The sequence below is a fragment of the Puma concolor genome, chromosome F2 (assembly GCF_028749965.1).
Source record: "Puma concolor isolate L17-30 chromosome F2, mPumCon1.1.hap2, whole genome shotgun sequence".
Taxonomy (NCBI): domain Eukaryota; kingdom Metazoa; phylum Chordata; class Mammalia; order Carnivora; family Felidae; genus Puma; species Puma concolor.
Genome location: NC_141684.1, coordinates 33060434 through 33086901, shown reverse-complemented (window position 1 = coordinate 33086901; position 26468 = coordinate 33060434). Strand labels below are relative to the sequence as shown.

Here is a 26468-nt window from a genome sequence, read left to right as displayed (position 1 = left end):
ATCAAATTTGATAAAAATAGTTTTAACTAGTGACCAAATAATAACCTATCTGGAGATCTATCCTAAGGAAATAGTAATCCAAAATCTAGGATAAAATCTTCAAGGATGAAGATACTAAAACCATAGTATTTCTAATGGCATGATATTGGAATTTATCTAGATATCCAATAATGGCAAGGTGAAGTACATTTGATGCGATATGATTCCAGAAGTTACATGATAGTTAAAAGACTATGTAGGAAACATTAAAAAGTGCTTATGTTGTGATTTTAAGTGATTAAAGACCAGATGTAACATTGTGTACATAGTGATACACAGTATAAGATGCATCAGATTACTGGAAGGAAATACAATAACATGCTAACAATAATATATGAAGGTGGTGGTATTCAGGGCATCTTTTCCGGTTTTCAAAAATGTCTCTACTAGGGTTACAGGGTCTTCATATTTAAAATATGTAAATATAAAGGTATTGCTGATATCCGCAGTCAACTATATAAATCTATATATATGGTATGGATACACCTGTGTGAGTTGCACTCTACATAGAATATTTCTTGCAAATGTAAGAAATGTATCTGAATATATTACATAATTATTTTTTCTGAATAACCTTGAACAGACAAATGTAAGAACATTTGAAATATAGACAATGCCTGATGATAACCTGCTTGAACATATCCCTTAAATCTTAGCATGTCAAGTGATCGTGGCCAGATGATCATCAACAAGGCATTTTCTAAGAGGCTTTGAGAAAGAGGACTGCAGAATAAATATCCCAGAAAGACAATAATGTAGCAGCTTAGATAAAATGCTACAGAAATAAAGAACACATTCTACAAGTAAGCACTATGAATTGATGGAAATCTTTTGAGTATTGGTGTTCTCCTCAGAGAGAATAAACTGGTCTTTGTTGCTGAAATGTTAACCCATACATATTTAAGTTTATGTCTTCAAAGAAGGAGAACTGGGAGGACAGAGCAACCACAGTAAAAGGCTTCCAAGCCTTCTGGTGATGTATTATTAATTTGCCGCATTTGCCAGGCCAACTCCATGTCTGTAATTCAACAGCCCCCTTCATTGTATCAGTGATGATTCCACAGCATCCACACACCAGCCGAGGTAAGGTTCACTCCAGAATGTATCACTAATTATCTCTGTAGCAGCTTAGATGGGAAAACATTTCAAGGCTTTGGAAAGAATATAGGAATTTAATTTGCAGAAATATTTTTAAATTATGTTATTTCAAAACTAAAAGGTCCTTGCTGGCTGCATTAGATATTTGCTTTAACATTTTTTTCTAATAAGTTAATTCAGTACGAAGTAGATTCATCTTGTACCGTATCCAAATTTTTCTAATAAAAAAAAAAAACCTAGAATACATGTAAAACTAGTATTATGGGCAAAATCTCTGGGCTTTTCCCTTTTTTGTGATATTTACAGACATTTTCAAAATGTATATAATATTTCATTTATTGTTTTTACATTTATTCAGTACTCTCAGCTCTTCAATGATCCAAATTCAGTTCATCAGTACTTTAAACATAAGTATTCATCCATCAGAAAATAGTTTATGCAACACCTATAATATGCACAGGGGATGCAGTACCGAATTAAATAGACAAAGACCCTGCCCTCATGGAACTTAACATTTTAGTGGTGGTAGGAAAAGAAATTGAAACTATATACTAAAAGCTATATAAATGCAGTATTAGTAGCAAATGCTGTGAAGAAGAGAATGTCAGGAATGGAGAAAGACAGGCTGGTCAGGGAAGAGCTCTCTGATTGGTGCCAGTTGACAAGAGCTCTGAATGATGTAATGTGAAGGAAGAATATGCTAGGCAGAAGGAATAGCACGTTCCAGAGTACTGAGTGAAGTAGACCACACTGTCTATAGGAGAGCAAATGGGAGGGAGAGTAAGAGCAGGTAAGAACAGAAAGTAAGTATGTGAGGGAGGTTTCATGGATATTATTATGTTTTAAATAAAACTCTTTAAATTTTTCATATGAGCTCATTACTCATTAAATACAAAAACACTCTCAAACAAAGAAACAAAAAAAATCATGCTTTTGTAGATTTCTTGTGGGGGGGGGGGCAATTAACGTATAAATAATGGCTATTTTATTCTCACTATGCTCAATCATTCCCAAACGGTTTATGACATGTGGCACTGTGCACACAGTTTGTACTCACCAGACTGAGATTTTGCTGCCCAGGGAGAGAGAAGTGAATGCCCCACAGTGCCCCCTGATAGTTTTGAAGTGAGACATTTCCAGAGCAGTTGGAGACACAAAGACATTGGTGTTAGAAAAACCAGACATATATTTTTAAATAAGTCAGGGTTTCTGTAACTTTTATTTTCATCAGAGGTGCAGCCAATCATTCACCAGAGATTTGAATCCTGCCAAACAAGCCCCCCCCCCCATCCTCCTCCCCCACCCCACCCTGCCCCATGCTCACTTGGAAAGGTTTGCATACATACTCCTCCACACTGAGGACTCAGAATGAAGTACAACCCTGGGAGCTGCCAATATGTATACATTCGATTCAGTTCTTTTATCTGAAGGTGAAACCAGCCAGGGAAAGAGAAGCAGATTTTAACATTTGTTTCTCTAATACAGGGGGGTGGGGGGTGCAGGTCTACGTTCACTTTGCTGACTTGCATTTAAACCCTGGTAAATAGAGGACAAAGAGAAAACAGAAATTTTCATGCTATGTATGTTTGGGGATTTTACAAAAAATGTATGGTTTTTAGAACTTTGTCTTATAAGTCTGCTTATAAGGGACACTTGGAGTATCATTTGAGTGTAGTACATTTCATCATTCTTTACTGATGATTGTGTTATTTAATTTGTCAAGATGTTAAAGGAGCATCATCTACTTTTGTTAAGTTACTTAAAACTCCTTGGGATACAGCATAATAAATGCATCCTAAAATACACTATGCAAACTGTCCGTATTTTTCTATCATTAAAAAGTAAGATGCAATTCATGTTCAGTCCAAATGATTTAGCTAACTTGAAATTGAAAACCACCTTTGCCTTTTTATAGCCTGATATTAGTAGCCTTTAGAGCCAGAACAACCTGCTGTGAAGCTTGGGACTTACTTAAAAACTATGCCATAAGCCATGTCAGTGATGTAGAAAATTTACTTCTGGATAGAAAATTTATTAAAAATTAAAATGAGGACAAATTGGAATATCGCATAAATTACATTTTTACCCAAATACAATTTTGTCTGCAATAAAAATTAATGTTTCAAACACTATACAATCTTTAATTTTGTACTCATTTGCTTCACTTTCTGCTTGCATGCTATTAACTATTTAATAAACCTATTTATAACCTAAACAATTTATCTTACTTCATTTTGCATACAGATATAAAATATCTCTGAACACGGGAGAAACCCAAAAAGCCTACAACTACGGTGAATTAGAAACTACTTCAAGGAAGTATGAACTCTGAAAAGATGGGAATTATTATACTTCATATTGTTTCCCTAATAAGCTTAAATCATCCTAAAACTTTATCCATTTTATCCTCATAGATTCCTTGAGAAGGTCTGGGAAAAGGCATTATTATCTCTATTTGAGTAAGAAGGAAATTCAATGTGACATTTACTGGTATTTTATTTTAAATTTACTACTATTATTAGTAGAGGTTGAAATGAATTTGATGTATTTCAGAATGAAAAGCATTACAATCCATGAAGAATATTTCTACACTAGAGATAAAAATAAAACAAGGAGTTAAAATGTAAAAACTCAATGGAAAAGCTACTTGAAAGAGGTGAGCTTATTAATTTTTTTCTTCCCATGTGCTTGGTCTATCTTATTCTGTCTTTTATTTAAATTCAACCTGCTTTCTTGTCTTTAAGAAAAGACCTTCAGGCTCCCTTCTTATAAAAGGTTTCAGAGAAGTTTTAAGGAGGGATTTGAGAGAGGAGATGATTTTGAATAATGGGCATGAAATAGGAGACTGTTTTTAGAGTTAAGTATAGTATGGAAAATTTCAATCTTAAAAGTGGGAATATGAAACTATATGCTATATGTTTAAATCCTTTCTAACAAGGATAATAACTTTAAATTTTTAATGTGACTTTCCTTTTTTTTTTTTTTTTTTTTCCTTGCTTGGTACATGACCTTCACTTTCTTGGCCTAAGGCATCCGTCTCTCTCGGTGTGTATGTAAAGAAAATAGGGATAGAGAGGTGTATCCGGCTTTTGAAAGTTAAAATAGAATTAAGCAGTAAGACAGGTTATTATCTTGAAAGACAATTTTCCAGATTGTTTATTTCCCACTTTGTCTAACAACCAAGCCAGCATGACCCATGCTCATAGAATTCTCCCAGAGTAGAGGAGATATCGCTGGCCACCATTAAAGCTTAGTGTATGAATGGGAAAAGAAGGATAAGAAAAGAAAAGCCCACCCTTTTCAATTTTGGAGATTTTTCAATTTTGGAGTAGAAAAAAGAAATAGGAATACAAAGGAACATAATTAAGGTTTCCCTTCTCTGGGCTATGTAAAAATAAGAGTCATGTTTAGGGTAGAAAGGAACCCTTCCTTCCTCCTCTCCTACCCACCCTCTACCCACCTACCCCCCACCATACATACCTCCACTTCTTATTTGAGAGGCTGAGAGGAGGTTCCTTTGAAGACTAGCTTAGGCCAACCAGAGGTCAATTTGGCTGGTCAATGTGTCCCATCAAAGAAGGACCCTGAAATGTTGCTTTTCTGAGCCACCCTTGTTTCCAGAATTAGCTGTGAGGTTGGCTGTGGAACTTGCCACAGAGGCTCATTGTCATGAGAATAATAAGTTCCCAACACTACGCTATGGGAAAGAGAAGATGGCTTAATTTAAAAGAGTATTATTAGAAGTGAAGATATAATGTTCAAAACCTATTAAGGGGTTTGTCTCAACAGGATTTGATGGTAAGAGAGAAAAGAGTCCTGTATCATTTTTAAGATCTTTGGAAGGAGAGGTGACATGAATGGTACAATGAGGAATACAGGAAGAGCAGTTTGGAGGTTGATAAATTCACTTTGGAGATTTTAGTCTGACATGCTTAAGTAACATCAAAATGGCATATGGATTTATGGTTCAAGAAACATCTGATCTAGACAGATAGATTTGGGAACCATCACTGCAGAGGTGACAACCAAAGTCCATGGGGTGAGCAAGACAAGCAAGTGGAATATGACGAGTAAAAGAAGCATATCATGAATAATTCTGGGAAACACCAATATTCAAGGGGAAAAAAGGAGAGACAGATGCCTTTGAAGGGAAGGACCAAGAGGGCAGAGAAAAACCAGGAGGAAAGGGATCACAAATGCCAGGGAAGAGAGCCTGAAGAAAGAGACCGTGGTCAATGGGTCAAATTCTGCTGTTAAGTAAGTGTTAAATGTTAAATAAGATAAGAACGGAGAGTTGCATTTAGCAACTCAGAGATTATAGGTGACCTTGGTGGCAACAGTTTCAGCAGAGTGTTGGGAGGCAGAAAACAGACTGTGGTGAGTTAAGGAGTTAATTTAAAATGAGAGAAGTGTGACAGTGAAAGTAAATTATTCTCTTATAGGGCTTGGCAGAAAAGAGAAGAAATTTAGGGAGAGGTTCCAGCAAGCATAGTTTGTAGGGGAAAAGCTATTAGAGAGGGAGAAATTAAAAATACCAGAGATAGAACATAATTGATAGAGGAAATCTCCTAAGAAGACAGGAAAGGGACAGGTTCTAGCATTGCTAGAAAGATTCCCTCTAGAAAAGAGGAGATACACCTCCTCTGCTGTGTTGGTTGAGGAATAAGTTAAGAATAGATGCATATTATTTTTTGGTCATGGTATCGAGAAACTGGAGAAGCATGACTTTATTAGAAACCTTTACCTGGTGCTCAAATAAACATGAATTTTTTTTCATTTGATGAAGAGGGGGCAGTTTCTACTCATCTCAAAATTGAGAGATTGAATGGCCAAGACTCTACACTAACATGGATCTTGGGCATTTAAAATGTTCCCTTCACCGTAGTTCCCCAAGCACCATTTTGCATTCCCACAAGCAATGGATATGTGATCTAGTTCCTCCACGATATGCCAGCATTTGGTGATGTAAGCCCCCTCTCTGGTCCTTTCTCCCACAGAAGTTCCCTTTGCTTCTTCCACTTCTGGATGGTGGGCCCATTACCATAGCCTCTGGACAGTCTCATGCTGCAAGGGAGTTTCCCCACATGCAATCCTGTCAAAGTGCTGCCCAACCAAAGTTTGTGTGTGCTACGATCACTGCATGATCGTATATTTTTCTTTGATCAGCCCCAAATACCTCAATCTCCCTACACATAGCTGCCCAAATAGTTCCCTCCCCCTTGTGCCTTGAAATGTGCAGACCATTCCAAGAGTAAGGCCATCTCTTGGAACCCATGGCATGGTATTGCTAGTCAGAAAATACCTAAATGCCTAAGACTGACTCTTTGTGGGATAATGAGATTGTGTGAGCTGCACTACTTCTCTTTCCAGAATCAAACTGTTATTACACTTACGCATGTGACACTAGTAAAATGTGTGTTTAAGCTCACTTTAAATGATAGAGCAAGTTAGTCTTCTAATAAAATTTGAATATCTTCAACATTAGAAATCATGATATTTTCTAATATCAAGTTATAACAGGTTGAGGCTCTTATATACTGACTGTACTGAAGACATACTCCACTTGCCAAAGCTACTTGAAATAATGAAAATGGATTTTGCTAGAACAGCGTAGAATCTTGATGAAATATTTATGTTTTATCCTTTACTTCCCTTTGTACTTGATAGATAGTTTTTTTCCGTATGGAATAGTAGTGCCCTGTGTTTCTGCTCATGTCATGGAGACTGGATTGACAAGAAGAAATATGTGAGCATCATTTGATTGTATTCACAATTTTCACTATTGTTTTTAATTTTGAATTAAGGCAATGGAATATGTTGTTTGTTAATTTGGATAAAGCAATACCTGAGTTAGTATTCAGGTGCCAAATATTTTATTCAGATAGTGATGCACTTTCTTGTTACATGCATAGCTGCTCTTCCATCGGTACTGATCAAAACACCACTTTTACCATTTATATCCAGCTGACGAAAAATTAACAAACATAGCATAGATTTTGAGTGAAAAATAGAATAAAGGTTTCTCAACCTTACCTCCCCCATATATACATACTATACTTATCAAAAGTGGATCATAACCTTCTGATGATAATCTGCACATTAATGCTTCATCCAATTGTGAAGTAATAAGGAAATATGAGGAAAGTTTTGCGGGTGGCTCTCATGGAATGGGCACAAAGGGATAATTGTGTCTCGTGTGAAAGCTCAGGGTGGAGCACGCTATGCATGTCAGTCAGTCATTCTCCCCATTCACTGCAGTGGTAACTAAATGGGTTTATGAACCAAATGCCATGGTGACAGGATGTAAATTATTGTTTTGCTAAATAACGTGGGTTTCCCCTTACCAGGGATGTGCTAACAATGACATTAGATGAGTACCCAACCTACACAAATCAGACCAATATTAAATCTCCAATAAAATATCATTTTCTAGGTAGACTAGCCGGCTAATCTCAGATCAATTACATTGAACTCTGTCTATCATAGAGGTTGCAGAGATTCATCTTCATTACAGAATAGGCGTTTACTCTTAAAATAGAGTTAACTTTCCTACCAGCAAAATTTTTGCCATCAGCGTCATTTGTGGACATGTAAGGTAGCCTTATCTATTGACATGGTGTCCCACTCAACATTGCTTCTGATCAAGGAATTTATTTTTATAGCAAACAATAGTGACTCAATGGGTTAATATCTGTAGGATTGACTGTCTTACCATGTATTCAAACATCAAGAAGCAGCTGGTTAATAAAATTGGGAAGTATTTTATTGAAGAGCTAGCTTCTTGAAAAGATAAAATTGGCAAACCTTTAGCTAAACTAAGAAAAAATACTCAAATAAATAAAATTACACATGAAAGAGGAAACATTTTAACTGATACTACAGAAATAAAGGATCCTAAGAGACTACTGCAAATAATTACACACCGACAAATTAGAAAACATAGAAGAAATGGATAAATTCCTAGAAACATATAACCTGCCAAGACTGAATCATGAAGAAATAGAAAATCTGAACAAGTAAGGAGATTGAAAAATCTAACAAGTAAGGAGATTGAATCAACAATCAAAAACTTCCCAAGAAAAAAAAGGGCCAAGACCAGATAATTTCACTGGCGAATTATATAAAACATTTAAAGAAAAATAATACAATTCTTTTCCAACTATTCCCGCCCCTGCCCCCAAAAATGAAGAGGAGGGAACATTTCTAAACTCATTTTACAAAGCCAGCATCACCCTGATTCTAAAGCCAGATAAGGCCACTACAAGAAAAAAAAAATAGACCAGTATCTTTGTAAATATAGGTGTAAAAACTGTCACCAGTATATTAGCAAACCGAATTCAACAGAATATTAAAAGCATCATGCACCATGATCCTGTGGGATTTATCCCTGGGTGCAAGGATGGTTCAACATATGCAAATCAATAAATGTGATACACCACATTAATAGAATAAAAGATAAAAATTATATTATAATCTCAATAAATGCACAACAAGCATTTGACAAAATTCAGTCTCCTTTCATGATAAAAATTCTCAGCCAAGTTGGTCTAGAAGGGATGTGCCTCAACATAATAAAGGTCAACTGTGTAAAGCTCACTGTTAATATCATACTCAACAGTGAAAGGTTGAAAGCTTCTCTACTAAGATCAGAAACAAGACAATGGTGCCTACTTCGCCATTTCTAATTCGACATAATACTGGAAGTCTTAGAACAATCAAGTATGAAAAAGAAATAAAAGGTATCCAATTCAGAAAAAAAGAAGCAAAACTGATTTTGTATATAGGCAACATGTTTTTATATAGAGAAAGTACTAAAATCCCACTCAAATACTGTTAGATCTAATTTTAAAAATTCAGTAGAGTTGCAGGATACAAACTCAACATGGAACAATTAATAGAATTTTATATAATAATAATGGATTATCTGAGAAAAATAACGAAAACAATCTCATTTACAGTAGCATCAAAAAAAAAGGCATTTGGGGATGCCTGGGTGGCTCAGTTGGTTAAGTGTCTGACTTCTGCTCAGGTCATGATCTCACAGTTCATGAGTTTGAGCCCTGTGTCTGGCTCTGTGCTGACAGCTCAGAGCCTGGAGCCTGCTTCGGATTCTTTGTCTCCCTCTCTCTCTGCCCCTCCCCTGCTTGTGGTTTCTTTCTTTCCTTCCATCTTTCTTTCTTTCTTCCTTTCTTCCTTTCTTTCTTTCTTTCTTTCTTTCTTTCTTTCTTTCTTTCTTTCTTTCTTTCTTTCTTTCTTTCTTTCTCTCTCTCTCTCTCTCTCTCTCTCTCTTTCTTTCTTTCTTTCTCTCTCTCTCTCTCTCTCTCTCTCTGTCTCTCTCTCTCCCTCTCCCTCTCTCTCTCAAAAATAAATAAACATTAAAAAAATTTTAAAAAACCATACATTTGACCCAAGAGGTGAAACAGCTCTACATTGAAAATTATATGACATTGATGAAAAAAATTTAAGAACACACAAATAAGTAGAAAGATACCTGTGTTCACAAGTTGGAAAAATTAATATGTTAATATGTATATACTACCTAAAGCCATCTTATAGATGTAAAACAATCCCTATTAAGATTCCAATGTCATTTTTTGACAACAATAGAAAAAAATATTTCTAAGGTTCAAATGGAACCTTAAAAAACTGAATAACCAAAGCAATCCTCTGAAGGAAGAACAAAGCTAGAAGTAGCACAATTCCAATTTCAAGCTATTCTACAAAGCAATAGTAATCTAAATCATATGGTACTACATAGAAACAGAAACACAGACCAATGGAACAGAATCAAGAGCCCAGAAATAAAACCCTTACATATAAGGCCAACTAATACTTGAAATGGAAGCCAAAAATACTCAGTGGAGAAATGTTAGTCTCTTCCAAAAATAGTGTTGAGGAAACTGAACAATCATATGCAAAAAAATGTAGTTGGGCCCTTACATTGTACCATATACAAAATTCAACTCAAAATTGATCAAATACTTAAATGTAAGACCTGAACTATAAAACTACTAAAAGAAAACATAAAGTAAAGCTCTCTAACATTAGTCCTAGCAACAATTTTTTTATGGATTCAACACCAAAAGCACAAACAACAGAAGTAAAAATAAGCTGGACTTTATCAAACTAAAAAGTTTCTGCGCACACACACACACACACACACGCACACACACACACAACCAACCCCACAGAGAACAAAAACAATTAGAAAAATGAAAAAAGCCACCTAGAGAATGGGAGAAAATATCTGCAAACCATCTATGTTATAAGGGGTAATATCTAAAGTGTATAAGGAACTCAGGGCACTTGGGTGGCTCAGTCAGTTAAGTGTCTGACTTCAGCTCAGGTCATGATCTTACTGTTCGTGGGTTCAAGCCCTGCTCTGTGCTGACAGCTCGGAGCCTGGAGCCTTCTTCAGATTCTCTCTCTCTCTCTCTCTCTCTCTCTCTCTCTCTCTCTCTGCCCCTCCCTCACTTGTGCTCTCTCTCCATCAAAAATGAATAAACATTAAAAAATAAACAAATAAAGTATATAAGGAACTCAAACAGTTAAATAGCAAAAAAAAAAAAAAAAAAATTAAAAAATGATCAGAGTACCTGAAAGACATTTTTCCGAAGAAGATATACAAAAGGCCACAGATACATAAAAAATTGCTCAATATCACTAATTGTCAGAAAAATACAAATTAAAACCACAATAAGATTTCACTTCACACCTGTTAGAATGGCTATTATCAGAAAGAGAGGAGATAACAAGTGCTGGCAAGGATGTAGAGTAAAGGGAACTCTTGTGCACTGTTGGTGGGGATATAAATTGGTGCAGCTATCGTGCAAACAGTATGGAGGTTACTCAAAAAAATAAAAATAGAACTACCATATGATCCAGAAATTCCATTTCTGGGTATACTTCCAAAGGAAATAAAATCATATTCTTGAAATATCTGCACCCCAGTGTACATTGCATCATTCAATTTGTATGTATATAGAATACTATTCAATCATAAAGAAGGAAATCTTGCCTTTTGCAACAATATGGACCTTGAGAGTATGATGCTAAGTGAAATGTGTCAGAAAGAGAGGGATAAATACTGTATGTTCTTACCTATGTGTGGAAGCTAAAAACCTGAACTCATAGAAATATAGAGTGGTGGTTGCCAGGGGCTGAGGGATGGGAGAAATGGAGAGATGTTGGTCAAAGGGTATAAACTCTGGCTAGATGAATAAGTTCTGGGGATCTAATTAATAATACCATATTATATACTTTAAAGTTGTTAAGAGAATAGAACCTAAATGTTATCACTACATGCAAAAAAATAGTAATTATGTGAGGGAATATAGGTGTTAACTAACATTTTATGGTAATCACTTCACAATATATACGTGTATCAAATAATCATGTTGTACAATATATATATACATGTTACTGATTTTATAATATATATTACTGATTTTATTATATATTATATATTTATTTATTATATATTATAGATACAGATATCAATAATATATGTTATATATAGGTCCTAAAATTATATCTATATTAGATATAGATATTAATAATATATATAATATATAGGTTGTAAAAGTATATATATAATATATAGTATGTATACAGATATAAATATAGATATATCAATAAGACTGGGGAAAAAAGAGACTTGTTTAGTGATAGCATCTCACAGGAAACAGAATTTATGGGACAGAGATTCAATCCTAAATCTGATGTGTTTTCTCATACTTTGCTGAAAGAGGTGTTAATGGACTGGATTAAGTACAATAGCTCTTCCAGAGGAATCCTGTTTGCTCAAGGAAAAGAAAAAATAGCAGCACAAACAGGAAGACCTCTGGTGACACAGTATACATTATACTTCTCTTTATTAAAGACCAGGAAGATTTAACTGAGCAAAAGATTTAACAAGGTGACAATTTTGCTTTTCCAACAGAATTCCATGGTGGCTGATTTTTGAGAAAGAGGGGATAAACATTCAGAGGGAGAGACAGACAATACCTCTTATATGGCTTTCCCAAGGGAAAGAGTCATACAGTTGTGTTTTTGAAATACATATGTGAGTGTGGTGGGTTGGAAGTAGGGTAACAGCTCTCCAAAGTGGACCATGAGCCAGGATAGCTGGATGGCAATGAATGGACTGGTCCTTAACAACCACAAGGAGAAGAATCATTTGGAAAGAGGTAGACTTACAAGAGAATTTTAAGAAGGTTTCCATATAATTCACTGCAGAAGACCTTTACCTCTCTAAATTACTCAGAATTCAATCACAAGAATCACACTAGTTTTTAAATTCAGATAATATAAGAAATTGGTGAATCAATTAGAGATTAAATTGTTGAAGGTTAAATATTGGTTAGGTATTAGAGGACTGGCAACTCAAAATGGGAACTTGGAGCGACAAGATACAGTAAGCTTAGGAAGCAGCCCTAACCCTAGGCTTGCCCACTCTGAACAAAGGGAGATGGGGGGGATTTTTAGAACCTAGAAACCTACAGGAGGTGTCTCAGGGATCCACCAGAGCTGAGACCTAGACTTCTGAGGGATGGACACTATTCAGCTTGTGCTCACATTTTAGAATCAGTGAGGCTGATTCATTTTTATTCTGAGAATGCCAGAAGAATCCTAAAAGTGGAACAAACTGTTTCTAGAATCGGAGGGAAGAGCCAGTGGTGAATGACAGACACAGGAATAGCCAGCAAATAGAAAAGATCAAGTTCTTTCTTCCCTCTCCTGTCTTTTTGCTTCTCCCTGGTGCCCAACAATTGGCCAAGCATAACAGGGACCCAGATGGCAAAGAAGAAATGTAATTTGCAGAGTATCAGCCCAGCATCACAAAGCCAACGAGAGAAGATGAGAGAAAACTGCTTCACCACTAAGCCACCCCCATGGAAGGACCTGTGGTAATGGTACGTATTTTTTGCAAAAGCTTTCTCGAATCAGATTTGTAGTTCCCAGATGTGTGAATGACCAGAAAGTTCTCAGGATAGCCTAGCTATGAGAGGTTTAAGCACAGATGAACACCTCTGTATACCCTGTAGCTGCATCTGGCTAAGGAATACAAAATTCCTGAGTACAGTATATTTTAGACCATCTGGTAATTTGCCATCATTCTCTCTTGGTGGCATTATATAATCCTTCCCTGGAGGAGGACGATTCAACCAAATGCAGTGCTGGTTTCTCTTCCTAAGAGCAGCTTTCTTCCTTTTCACAAAGTTTGTGCTTCCCTATCAGCCAATGGATAAAATACAAGACGACATAAATATGGTGAGCAGGGTTGACCCTTTCCCCCATAAATCCAACTACGTTGTGCATCTGAATGCATATGAAAGCTCCATGTTGACCCAGAGATTTTGTTCAGGGGTTGCCAAGGTACAGGAGAAGAAACACCTCTGGGGATTCATACGAATATTTTTCTTAGTGCCAAGATGCTGCTCCAACCTCACTTGTGGGGTGCTGACTGGAGCCTCAGAATTCACAGACAGTCCAGTTCACGGTCTCCCAAACCTGTACGTGCCTCATTCGACTGTCCTCTGCTGTCTGCTCCCTATTCCCTGTATGTTTTAAGGTCCCTGGCTTACCTTGCTGTAGCCCTTCCATGACCCTTTCTTGTCCCTCAATTGTCACTTCAGTTGTCCGGCCTTAACTTCCTTTCTCCAATTCTCTGTTTTTCACCTTGGTTTCCGACTGCTTCTTTGTGCTCAGCCCTTTCTTTCCCAAACAACTACGCTGCCTGAATCTTAGACCACAGGGTCCCGTTTCATCAACCCACCCCCGCCCCCCCAGCATGTGCGTTCATACCGCTTCGGCCTCCTCTGTGTCTCCAGAAACCTTTCCTCAGTATTTGTGGTGGAGAGTCTCTGTGAGTCTACAGATCCTGCACCTTCATTATCTGCCTGTTGATCTCAGATTCCCTGGCCTCCAATTTCCTGTCTTCCTTCTTCTCTTTTATGCAATGTTCACTTCCCAACTGTCTCCTCCAGATGTTGAATGGATAATTAGAAGAAGGCCCAGCTGCATCTCACTGCTCTCACCATCTTCTTCCTTTCTGGTATTCGAGGTCTTGGAACCTGGACGGCCAGCCCCAGACACTTCTCTAGGTTCTATTTTGATGTCTTCAATCTTCCTCCCTTAACTCTCAGAGCCGCTCTTCCGTCTGGAGTTGTGGCCCATCCTACTTTCACAGCTACATTTTTATTTTTTAACTTATTTTAACTTAAATTTATGTAAGAATAAAAATTATCCTACTTAAAGAATATCGTTAAATAAACTAGAAGTGAAGGTAAGACACACAGGGTTTATGTTTGGAGAATATTCTCCTGAAGGTCTTCAGATGATTAACAGGATGAGTCCTGGGCCTCGTGCCCCCCTGGACTTCTCTAATAAGAAACATGCCGTTTTCAAGATTCCACTTGAGAAAGTAATCCCTCAGGGGAAAAAATGATCTAGAGAGCTTTGATAAAGTTGTTGATGCTATTTGGTAATAGCCACGATTTGTCTGAACCCACTTTCAGGGCAAAAGGGAGCCTGAGGCACTGAGCCAGGGCCACAGTCTTGACGGTATGTAGGGGATACAGTGACGAGGCAAAAGAGTCAGGAGCCAAGAGTTATTGCAGAGACGGTGCATGCCTACACAGTTATAGCGGAGGCAAGGATTCAAAATAGTTAGCAGAGAGAAACACATACACAGGGCAGAAGCGCTAGAACCCCGAAGAACACGGATCGGAGCAGGAAGGCTAAGGATGGTGAGAATTGGTGCTACCTGACGCTCTCCAGCACAGAAAGATAACAACAGGTACTTTCCTTGGGCTGCTGTGGTCCCAGCCTTCCCACAGCTGGAAATAAGCTGTTAAGAGCGTGGAGGTCACGCAGTTAAACGCCACCAATAATAGCAACGTTGGTAACTGCCAAAAGAAACAAAGCATTTAGGAAAAACCCATTGAATATAAGAAGGCTTTGTCACCGCTTAATGATTTGCTGAATAAAACAGCTCTTCATTTTCTTAAAGTTTTCAAGGTGCTTTCCAGACGTGGAGAAAATGGTGAAGCAAATGGTCTAATAGTAGTTTCTAGTGTTGTGATCCATGCACTATCGGTTATGAAGTGGTTCTTCAGTAGCCTTCTGAGAAACAGCTGAAATGTCCAGTCATTAACAGTATCAGACAGCAAGTAGCAAGGAATTCAGCAAAGCTCTCAAGTGACACTACTGTAAGATTGCACTTCCGTTCTCTTTTTCCTCCTCTACCCCCATCCTCGCCCAAAGTGAGAACTTTGGAATCTTTCGACTCCTTTCCTCTCTCTGCCTTCACCCTCACATCAGTATTTTATTTCAGGAAATGTAATGCTCGCATCTCTAGGTTATTATCAGAAATTCCCTTCCAGTATAGAGCGACTAATCCATGTGGACCATTCCCAGACACTTAGATTAACTATGTATTTATAGCTCTTTGTTGATCACCTCTATTTCTTCCCAGTTGCTTTCGTTATGCGGTTTTGGTTCTGGTGTTTTGCTTGTTTGTTTGTTTGTGTGTTTTGGTTAGTTTGTTAATATTTTGTCATTATTTTCCCTGGAAAGCGTACTTCACAGTATATTTGGGACTCTGAACTTTCTTTTACTCTTACAGCTAAGTAATGGCTTGGGTGGGTTCAGTCGTTCTTCCCAGTACTAGGAGATGTTATTCTACTGTCTTCTAGCTTTAAATGTTGCAGATGAAAAGTGATGCTTTTCATTTATGGATTACTTGTTGTTTACAAGATTTTTCCCTTTTTCTTGGATTTCAAAGTTTTTTCCAGGATATATATGTCTTTTTTTCATGTAATATGCCTATAACACAGTCAGTAAGCCCTTTTTACGTTTTCTCTTCTTTTTTTTTTTTAATATTTATTTATTTTTGAAAGAGAGACACAGAGCGTGAGTGGGGGAGGGGCAGAAAGGGAGACACAGAATTGGAAACAGGCTCCATACTCTGAGCTGTCAGCACAGAGCCCGACAAGGGGCTCGAACCTACAAACTCTGAGATCATGACATGAGCCGAAGCTGGAGGCTTAACCAACTGAGCTACCCAGGTGCCCCTTTGACTTTTTTCTTCTAACACTAATCCTCCTTTTGATGTTCCAGGTGATTAATTTGGCTATCAACAGTGATCATCCTTTCCTCCAAGTTAATTTTAGTAACAGCCATCCTAACAGGTATGAGGTAATATCCCATTGTGATCTGGGTTTGCGTTTCACTGATGATTGGTGATGTTGTTGAGTACTTCCTCAAGTACCTGTTGACCGTTTGTATGTCAACTTTGCAGAAATGTCTGTTCAGATCTTTTGCTCACTTTTTTAAACTGAGGAATAGCAAATATGAAGGTTTTTTTTGGCTATTGAGTTAGAGGAGTTCCTTTATATATTTTGGATATTAGCTCCTTATCAGATAGGTGGTTTGCAAATATTTTCTCCCAACCACCAGTTGTCTTTTCATTTGGCTGATGGTTCTTTTTGTGGTGTGGAAACTTTTATGTTTAATGTAGTCCCACTTGTTTATTTTTGCTTTTTTTGCTTTTGATGTCAGATTCAAAAAGTCATTGCCAACACCAATACCAAGGATTTTTCCACCATGTTTTCTTCTAGAAGTTTTATAGTTTCAGATCTTACATTTAAATTTCTAATCCATTTGAGTTGAATTTTGTGTATGATGTGATTGAGGGGTCCAATCTCATTCTTTTGCATGTGAATATCTAGTTTTCCCAGCACATGAAGACTATCTTTTCCTTGTTTTGTATTCATGGTGCCTTCATTGAAGATTAGTTGACAGCATATGCAGAGGTTTTTTTCCAGTCTCTTGATTCTGTTCCATTGATCTATGTATCTGTTCTTACGGCAGGACCATACTATTTTGATTGCTGAAGCTTTCTAATATGTTTATTTTTTATTTTTTATTTTTTTTTAACATTTATTTATTATTGAGAGACAGAAAGGGACACACCGTTAGCAGGGGAGGGGCAGAGAGAGAGGGAGACACAGAATCTGAAGCAGGCTCAGGCTCTGATCTGTCAGCTCAGAGCCTGAGGCGGGGCTCGAACTCACAAACCGAGAGATCATGATCTGAGCCAAAGTCGGACGCCCAACCCACTGACCCACCCAGGCGCCCCCTGTAATATATTTTGAAGTAAGGAAATGTAAGGTCTCCAGCTTTGTTCTTGCTCAAGATTTCTTTGGCTAAGTTCAGGATTTTGATATCAGAATATCTTTATGTACTTTATAAATTCCTAAATAAAAGTCAAACTATCCCTATTGTTCAAATGTCCATGTTCATTTGAGACAGTGAATTAAAATACTTAATGGACTGAACTAGAGTTTGGCTAGTGGTTTTAAATCTTGACTTTTAAATAACTATGTGAACTTGAGAAGCTAGGGAACTTCACTTGAATTAGTGTCTTTATCTTTCAACAGGAGATAAGAATGATACCTTCCTCTTAATGCTGCTGTAATGATTACCTATGAATGGCCTAAAATACTTGGCACGTAGTAAGGGCTATATGAATCTTACCTTCATACATCCTCATACTCACTTTTAGCCACTCATATATTAACACACCTCTTGTCCAAGGTAAAGAATCCAGAGTTATTTAAATACACACACCTAAACAGTGACTACCCTAAGATTCTATGCCCCAAAATGACAAATTCGGGTACACTCTCTGCTGAAACAATTTTGCACTACTTAGATTAATTTCTGTTTGTGCTATATGTTACAATATTTAAAAAATTATATAAATGTATTATATTGAAATAGTCAATTCTCCCTCTGTCCCCCCCCCCAAAAAAAAAAAAAAAGAAAGAGTCACTTCCCATCAATAACCTTGACTTTTGGAAAACTAGTCGTTTTGGGGTGGGTTTTTTTTTTGCTTTTTTTGTTTTGTTTTGTTTTGTTTTGTTTTGACATTTATTTATCGTTGAGAGACAAAGTGTGAGCCTGGGAGAGGCAGAGAAAGAGGGAGGCACAGAATCCGAAGCAGGCTCCAGGCTTTGAGCTGTCAGCACAGAGCCCTACACGGGGCTCAGACCCATGAACTGTGAGATCATGACGTAAGCCGAAGTCGGACACTTACCCGACTGAGCCACGCAGGTGCCCCATGGAAAACCTATACTTTTAAATGGAATACTACAGAGGTAGGCATATCACTTACAAGAGAAATATTGAAACCTACTACAGACAAATATTTTACTTATTTGTTTAAATGCTCAGCATACATCAATTTCCTCTGTGAGAAGCCAAGGTTAGGTTGCAGTAGAAACTACTACTGGAAAAAATAATCTCTACGGAATTTACATTCTCATTGGCAAAATTCAACAAAGGCTAAATGATTTTATTGGGAAGGCCTTCTGGAACTCTGCAAGCATAAGAAATTTTTGGTGTTTATTTGTTGAATACCTAATTGGGGATACAATTATTGTTTTGTACTTCCTGATTCACATCAAATTGCAAAGATAGAAAGATATCTTCTGGTTTAGTGAATTTAAACATAATTTTTAAAGAAATGGTCATAACTGGCATATGAATGTTTACAGAAGTACACATTTCTCAAACTTGTGTGCATTTGTAACAGCAAACTCATCGAACAGAATCTGACTTGGTACCCCTATATATTTAACAAGCAAAAGGAATGAGGCTCCGATTGAAGTTGGAGTGTAGGATACAATTTGTTTAGTTCCTTTTTGCTCAGGCTCCTCTTTGCTCAATTTCCCCACTCTCTGACCATTGGTTTTGGAACAGTACTAGGCAGACAGTTGTGTATTTTGCTGAACAAAGGTCTTAACGACAGAGAGCCGTGGATTAGAAGGGCCCTACCTGGAGGACTGCATCACTCTATGAAAACGGGCCACTCTAAGACTTAGTTTTCTTACATGTGAACTAAAAAGGGCATCCTCAAAATTGGGAAACAGGAAATAAATATGTTTTTAAACTGTGTTTGTTTTCCAAATAATATGTTTGATTGTTTTCTTCAACTTCCAAATTTTTAAAGCATTTAAAGTTAACAATATATTTGTCTTATGTGCAGCAACTTTTTAGATACGCCATAAATGCCATCTAACTACAGAATCTGGCGATTTAAGTTATATTACCACCAACAGCATTTTATAATTTTTATGGAATCAATTGATCTGCTGAAACTTTGAGTATCTCTGCTATAGTGTATTTCCTTGTGATTTCATCAACCATTTTATACCCAGAATGTCCTCTCACTGTTAAACATTAACCTTATTTTCCTTTAGGTTTTTAAAAATATTGTTTTATTTGTTACATTGAATTCTTTACTTGAAATTTATCAAACGTAATATGAAGTGAGGATCAAAAACTTTTGTTTTCTAAATTTTCCCAGTAGCGTTTAAAAAATAATCCATCCCTTTGCCATTGACGTGTGAAGCTTTCTTTATCATTTTTTAGCTCCCATAAATCTTTATTCCATTTCTTTTAGTTTTTATGTCTCAATTTCTCATAACTTCTTTTTTTATTATAAAGTAACAAGGTGCTTGTGGAAATTTGGGGGAAAAACACAGAAAAACACAAAGAAGAAAATGAAAATTCCCCATAAACATTAAAATTTTGGAGAACTCTCTACTGGTCATATGTATGTATTTACAGAGGCTCCTGTAATGTTTACAAAGGAACAGCCCAAAATCAGGCTCAAGTAAACAAAGATAGTTTCTGGAAAGGATGCACTAGTGTTCTGTAGCATGAAACACAGATGTAAATTTAGGTACAAAAGTCTAGAGAGAGACGCTGGGGCAGTACCTAAGAGCAGAGAAAAGAGCCTGTAAATCTGTAAGTAGGAAAGAACAGGAGAAAGCAAATTCAAAACTCCAGGGGCCATGCACTCTAAAAGTTCTGGGACAACAGAAATGTCTAGTAAACCATTTTTAAATGGTCTGCTGAGTTGTTTTCCCTATATGATCTTCAGTAAAATCCACACTACTCACTAAAGGTTTTTGTTTGACAAGATTCTTTAGGCAATGGGCTTCATGTTTTTGGTTCACATACTTTAAAATAAAATTTGAAACACGGTGAGAGCATTTTTAGGTTCACATCAGGCATCTTTCATCATGTGAAAGTAGCTTGAAAACACTTAATTTCTGACAAGTACCAAGTATTGACATTTTAAAACAGAACTATGGTTTATTGGACGTCATAGAATCTAAATTTAATAGCAGTTTGATACCTACCATCATCCACTAAAAAAAAAAAAAAAAAGTCATGAAGACCTTCTTTAACAGTGAAAGTAGTAGTAGGAAAAGAATCTAAAATATATCTCAACTTATTTTAAGACAGATCTGTGTTATGAGAGAATACACATTAAAGGAAATGAAGATTAGGGCACCTGGGTGGCTCAGTCGGTTGAGCGTCTGACTTCAGCTCGGGTCATGATCTCACAGCTCGTGAGTTTGAGCCCCGCATCAGGCTCTGTGCTGACAGCTCAGAGCCTGGAGCCTGCTTCATATTCTGGGTCTCCCTCTCTCTCTCTCTGCCCTTCTCCCGCTCATGCTGTCTGTTTCTGTTTCTCAAAAATAAATAAGCATTAAAAAATAATAATTAAAAAAATAATAAAGGAAATGAAGATTTGGAAGTGAATTCTCTTAAAAATATCTGTGCCCTTGGGGCACCTAGGTGGCTCCGTTGGTTAAGCATCTGAGTCTTGATTTTGGCTCAGGTCATGATCTCACACTTTGCGATCTCAACCCCTATGTAGGACTCTGCTGACAGTGCAGAGCCTGCTTGGGATTCTCTCACCCCTCTCTTTCTGCCCTTCCCCTGCTCCTTCTCTCTTTCTCTTTCTCTCTCTCTCAAAATAAATAAATAAACTTAAAAAAAAATCTATGCCCTCTTGGAGCAAGAAACAAAGAAGACAACAAAGAAAACAACTAACAAAAGAAAGATATAAATCCTTCTTTTCTTTCTCTTTTCCTCTGTTTCCTTTTTTTTCTCCCTGTTAAAATGAGCACACATATGTAATTAAATTACATATAATTTTGAATCTTAGAATTTCCACATGGCATTATTTTAGGTTAAGTATTCTTCAAATATGTCATTATTTTATATTATACTATCATTATTGTATACTGTTATTTATTTTTTAATCTTGAAACACTAATTTAGAAATCTTGCAGGATTGGGGCAATTTATGTTCGGATTTTGGAGTATATAATTTCCAAGTCTTCTATTGGATCTGAACTCTGTTATTCGCCACTTCAAGTTATTAAGGTTGTGGTTTCTTACCATCTCACTTATTGTTAATAGCGGAGCTTCCTTAGATTAGAAAGCCACAAAGTTGGAGTTCTTGCCCATTGCAGTGGCACTCTTTCTAGAATAAATATTTCTCAAGTTTTTGCCTGCGGCTTGATGTTTTCCGGTACTTTCAAATGATAGTTTTTTAGTATTTTTGCCCATGTTTATAATTGTTTATTTCTGGAAGAATCCCCTGACTTTTTCTTGCCACTATTATGGAAATTTTGCCTACATCAATATTACTAGATTATTTAAAAAGTGTCTGCTAATTTAATAAAGTGAAACTGCTTTTTTAATATTGTAATTCAGATTACTAGTACAATTGAGCATTTTCTGTGTGTTGACTGGCTATCTATATTTCATCACTGTAAATTATCAGCTCATTTCTTTTGCTATTTTAAAATTCTGCAGTCTTATTTTTTCTTATTGGTTAAAAAGAGTTGTTACTCAGGGCACCTGGGTGGCTCAGTTAGTTAAGCATCTGACTTTTGATATTGGCTCATGTCATGATCTCACAATTTGTGAGTCCCAGCCCTGTTTCAGGCCATGCTTGGGATTCTCTCCCTCTCTCTGCCCCTTCCCTGCTCTCTCTCTCTCTCTCTCTCTCTCTCCCTGTCTCTCACAAAATTAACAAAAAGAGGAAGAGTTCTTATTCAAGTATTATCACAATGCCACAATTGTTTGAAAATATACTTCCCTGTTAGCAATTTACCTTTAAATTTTTTATGATATGATTAACATATAAATTGATTTTTAAAGGAGTAACATCTTTACAAATTTGAACCTTCTTATCTAGGGACTCAATTTATCTTTTTATTTATTTGAATTGGTGTTTGTCTATCCTTCTAATAGAATCAATTTTAGCATGGGTCTCATCCATTACATTTTTAATGTTTCCATTATTGATATTGCTAGATATTGTCATAATGTATTTTTTCATTACTTCTAGCTGTTGTGATTTTATAGAAAAATCATTGGGTGCCTGGGTGGCTTAGTCGGTTAGGTGTCCAACTTTGGCTCAGGTCATGATCTTGCAGTTCATGGCTTTGAGCCTCACGTCAGGCTCTGTGCTGACAGCTCAGAGCCTGGAGCCTGCTTCGGATTCTGTGTCTCCCTCTCTCTCTCTCTGCCCCTCCCCGTCTCATGCTCTGTCTCTCTCTCAAGAACAAATGAACACTAAGAAAAAATTTTAAAAAAAGAAAAAAAAATCATCAGTGCCCCATCAACTTTTTATTATTTTACCAAAGTTATTTGTATTACCTCACTTAATTCCCAAACAATACTATTACCAAAGTATTATTATTATTCCCATTTTATATTAAATATTTCAGTCATGTATGAATTACAAAACACATGGATTATAATATAATGAATATCCATATAGATGCCTTCCACCTAAGAAATAACCCCCAGTTAATTACTCATTTTAATTTATTACATATCATTCCCATGCCATTTATGCATATTTATGACATGGCATAGGGCTATAAAGATATATAATATTACTTTTTCACCATTTAAACAAATTTTTTTAAGTTTATTTGTTTTTGAGAGAGAGACAGAGCACAAGCAGGGGAGGAGCAGAGAGAGGAGACACAGAGTCAGAAGCAGGCTCCAGGCTCCTACCTGTCAGCACAGAGCCCAATGAGGGGCTCGAACGCACAAACTGTGAGATCATGACCTGAGTCAAAGTTGGATGCTTAACCAACTGAGCCACCCAGGCGCCCCACTTTTTCAACTTAAAATGCATGTGTAAATGGTACTATGATATGTATATCTATCTATCCATCTGTCTTTTTAATTTGATACGGTGTTTTCACATTTTTCCATGGTGAAACATGTATCTCTGTTCCATTCGTTTATACTGCTTTATAATATGCCTTTGTATAAATACATGGCATCTTATTTATAGTCTCATGTTTATGAACTTGTTTATTATAAATCTCTACTATTGCAAATATTTATGCTCATTTCTCTATTTGTCTCTTTCTGCATAAGTGCTAGGGTTTTTCTATGTCCTAGTAGAATTTCTAAGATTAAAATACATATATCTTCAACTTTACTAGATATTGAATATTACTATCTAATAGTGACTAATTTATACTTCCACTAATAGCGTGTGAGAGTTTCCCTTTCCCTACATGTTTTCCAATGCTTGGTAGCCTCAGAATTTAATTTTTGCCAATCTGAAGAGTGTGTTTCACATCTTTAAAATGTATATCTTCCTGATTCCTGGTGATATTGAACATATTTTTCAATTTTTATTATGCATGTTTTCATCTGTTAATTGCCTTCCATATACTTTCCCACCTAGTAGTATATACTAGGTTCTTTGTCTTTCCCTTATTGATTCCTGATAGCTTGTTGAATTGTCAGAATAAAATTTCTTTTACATTTTATGGACTGAAAAGGCTTTGGACTTTTTTTTGAAGTTCAACTCTTCTGAATTTTTTTTTTAAATGTTCTATTTTTTTTTTATTTAAAAAAAAATTTTTTTTAACGTTTATTTATTTTTGAGACAGAGAGAGACAGAGCATGAACAGGGGAGGGGCAGAGAGAGAGGGAGACACAGAATCAGAAACAGGCTCCAGGCTGTGAGCCATCAGCCCAGAACCTGACGCGGGGCTCGAACGCACGGACCTCGAGATCGTGACCTGAGCCAAAGTCGGACACTTAACCGACTGAGCCACCCAGGCACCCCAACTCTTCTGAATTTTAAAAAATTAAAATTTATTATCTTTTCTTTGAAATCTGTGCCTTTGCTTTCTACTTTAAGAAAATTTTAATCACAAAGTTCTACAAATATCAACTACTATTATTTTAGTCATTTCAAGTTTTTATTTTTATAAATAATTAGTTTTTTATCTTTCTAGAATTTATATTTGGCAAGTGAGCAAATATTATTTTTATGTGCAGATAACTAATTTTCTTAGCACTATTTATTAAAGAAATTACTGATTGTACATATCACCTGTCACATATGAAATACCCATATATCTATGGCTCTGCTTCTTGTCTTTATCTTATGTTTAATATTTTTCTACTTTTGTGCAAAAGCATGCTAAATTAATTGTATGTTTTATGTAAGTCTTTTAATTGTCAATGAAGTACACTTTGTTCTTTTCCTTTTCCAAAGTTGTCTCAGCTTTTCATGGCTTTTTGTTCTTCCTTATAAATTTGTAGACTCTGTTTATCAATGTCCATAAAAAGTACCCAGTTATGATTTTTAGTGTAATTTTATGTGCAGATTCATTTATGAATACTAATGCATTTTTAGATTGCATTTTTCCATTATTGGCAATACTGTTTTGTACCTTTCAATACATTTTTATATCTTTCCCTATATATTTGTCTTATTACTTACAGCCGTCTTAGGCACCTCTCTTGCATTCACTCATTTCACAAACATGTATTCACTATTATATTGCAAACACTTCTCTTAGTTATTTGGAAACATTAAAAAAGGAATGGTCCTTGTCCTGAGTACACGGATAATAATAATAACAAAGTGGATTCATCAATGATAGGAGTTCTGTTCCAATGTGGTTAAGTAAGCTTCTAACCACTGTCCCTCCCAAAGCTAATGACTACAAACTCTGTTCAACAACTGAACTGAACTACTTGAAGGCTTTGAAGAGAGAAGAAAAGCATATAGACTATAATGGAGACTCAAAACAAGAAAAAATGCAAAGGATGAGTTTCTTGTTGCTATATCCTGTAGCTTGAGGGCAATTAACAGAGGATGCCAATGGCTCCACATAAGGCAGATAAAACACTGAAATCATATAGTTTCATGAACCAGGACACAGAGCCGAGGGCAACCAGAGTGGCTGAAAAGTAAATGGGGACAATATTGGAAAAGAAAGAGCAAGAAAGAAAACTCAAACTTTGAACAGTGCTGCCCAAATCTCTGCCTGATCTCTGACTTATATAAGAACAGAACAGACTGCAAGCAGGAATCCCCCTACCAAGGGGAAAAAAGTAATTGCATCAAGACTGATATTTCTGATAAAGTCTATGTTTGCAGTTTTACTAAGTAAATTACCTACTGAAACAGAAATATAAATATTGTTTAGAAGACTATAACAGAATCTACAGCCTCCAAAAAATATCATTCACAATGTCCACACTATAGCTTAAAGTCACTCAACATATGAAAACCCATTTTTTTTTCAAAAGAAAATACAGTCAATGGACTTCAGCCCTGAAATGATTCAGATGTTTCAGTTAGTAAACAATATCTTTAAAGCAACTATTACAACTACTTTTAATAAGGTGAAGGAAAATATGCTTGTAGTAAAAAAACTTAAAACAAGAAAATCTTGTTGATGTATAAAGAAATCAAATAAGACTTCTAGATGAAATGTTCAACATCTGAAAAATATTAACTAGATGGTTCTAACTGGATAATGGAGATAATAGAGGAATGAACCTTTGAACTTGAAGATGTATCAATAGAAATCATCTAATAAACAGAGAAAAAAGATTGACAAAAATTGAAAAAGGTGTCTGTGGACGATATGAAAAGTTTGACTCTATGTGCAGTTGGAGTCCAATAATGCAGGAAGAAATAGAATAGAGCAGGTAAAATATTTGAATAAACAATGACTAAAATCTCCCCAAATTTGATGAAAGCAATACATTTATAGACTCGGGAAGCTCAGTGAACCTAAAGCAGTACCAAAATTAACAAAATCATTCTGAAAACCAACAATAAAGAGAAAATCTTGAAAGTAGCAAGAGAACACATTACATAGAGGGGAACAACAATTTGAATGATTTCTGACTTCTCATTGAAAAATATGAAGATCATAAAGCATTGGAACAATATCTTAAATTTTTTAATATAAAAACATGATCAATCTAGAATTCTATATCCAGTGGGCACAATTTTTTTTAGAATGAAGAAGAAAAGAAGAATGTTTGCAAATAACACTACAAAAATTTGTCACTAGCCCATCTGCATTACAAGAAGTGCTAAAGGAACTTGTTCAGTATGAAGAAAATGATACCCAATGAAAGCTTGTATGTTCAGGATGGAAAGAAGAGAATAA

The 26468-nt window shown here is 36.1% G+C and overlaps 2 long non-coding RNA genes across 2 annotated transcripts in view; both read left to right on the top strand.

Annotated features, from left to right (window-relative positions):
* The window catches only part of LOC147571916 (uncharacterized), a 138754-nt gene extending 137622 nt beyond the window's left edge, over window positions 1-1132 (top strand). The window contains exon 4 of the long non-coding RNA XR_015246631.1: window positions 696-1132. This is a non-coding gene — a long non-coding RNA (uncharacterized LOC147571916). The remainder of the gene's footprint in view (window positions 1-695) is intronic.
* Window positions 1133-3694: 2562 nt separating this feature from the next.
* Window positions 3695-26468, top strand: LOC147571915 (uncharacterized). The gene is made up of 3 exons (XR_015246810.1): window positions 3695-3793; window positions 16261-16331; window positions 26315-26468. It is a non-coding gene; the product is annotated as an uncharacterized LOC147571915 (long non-coding RNA).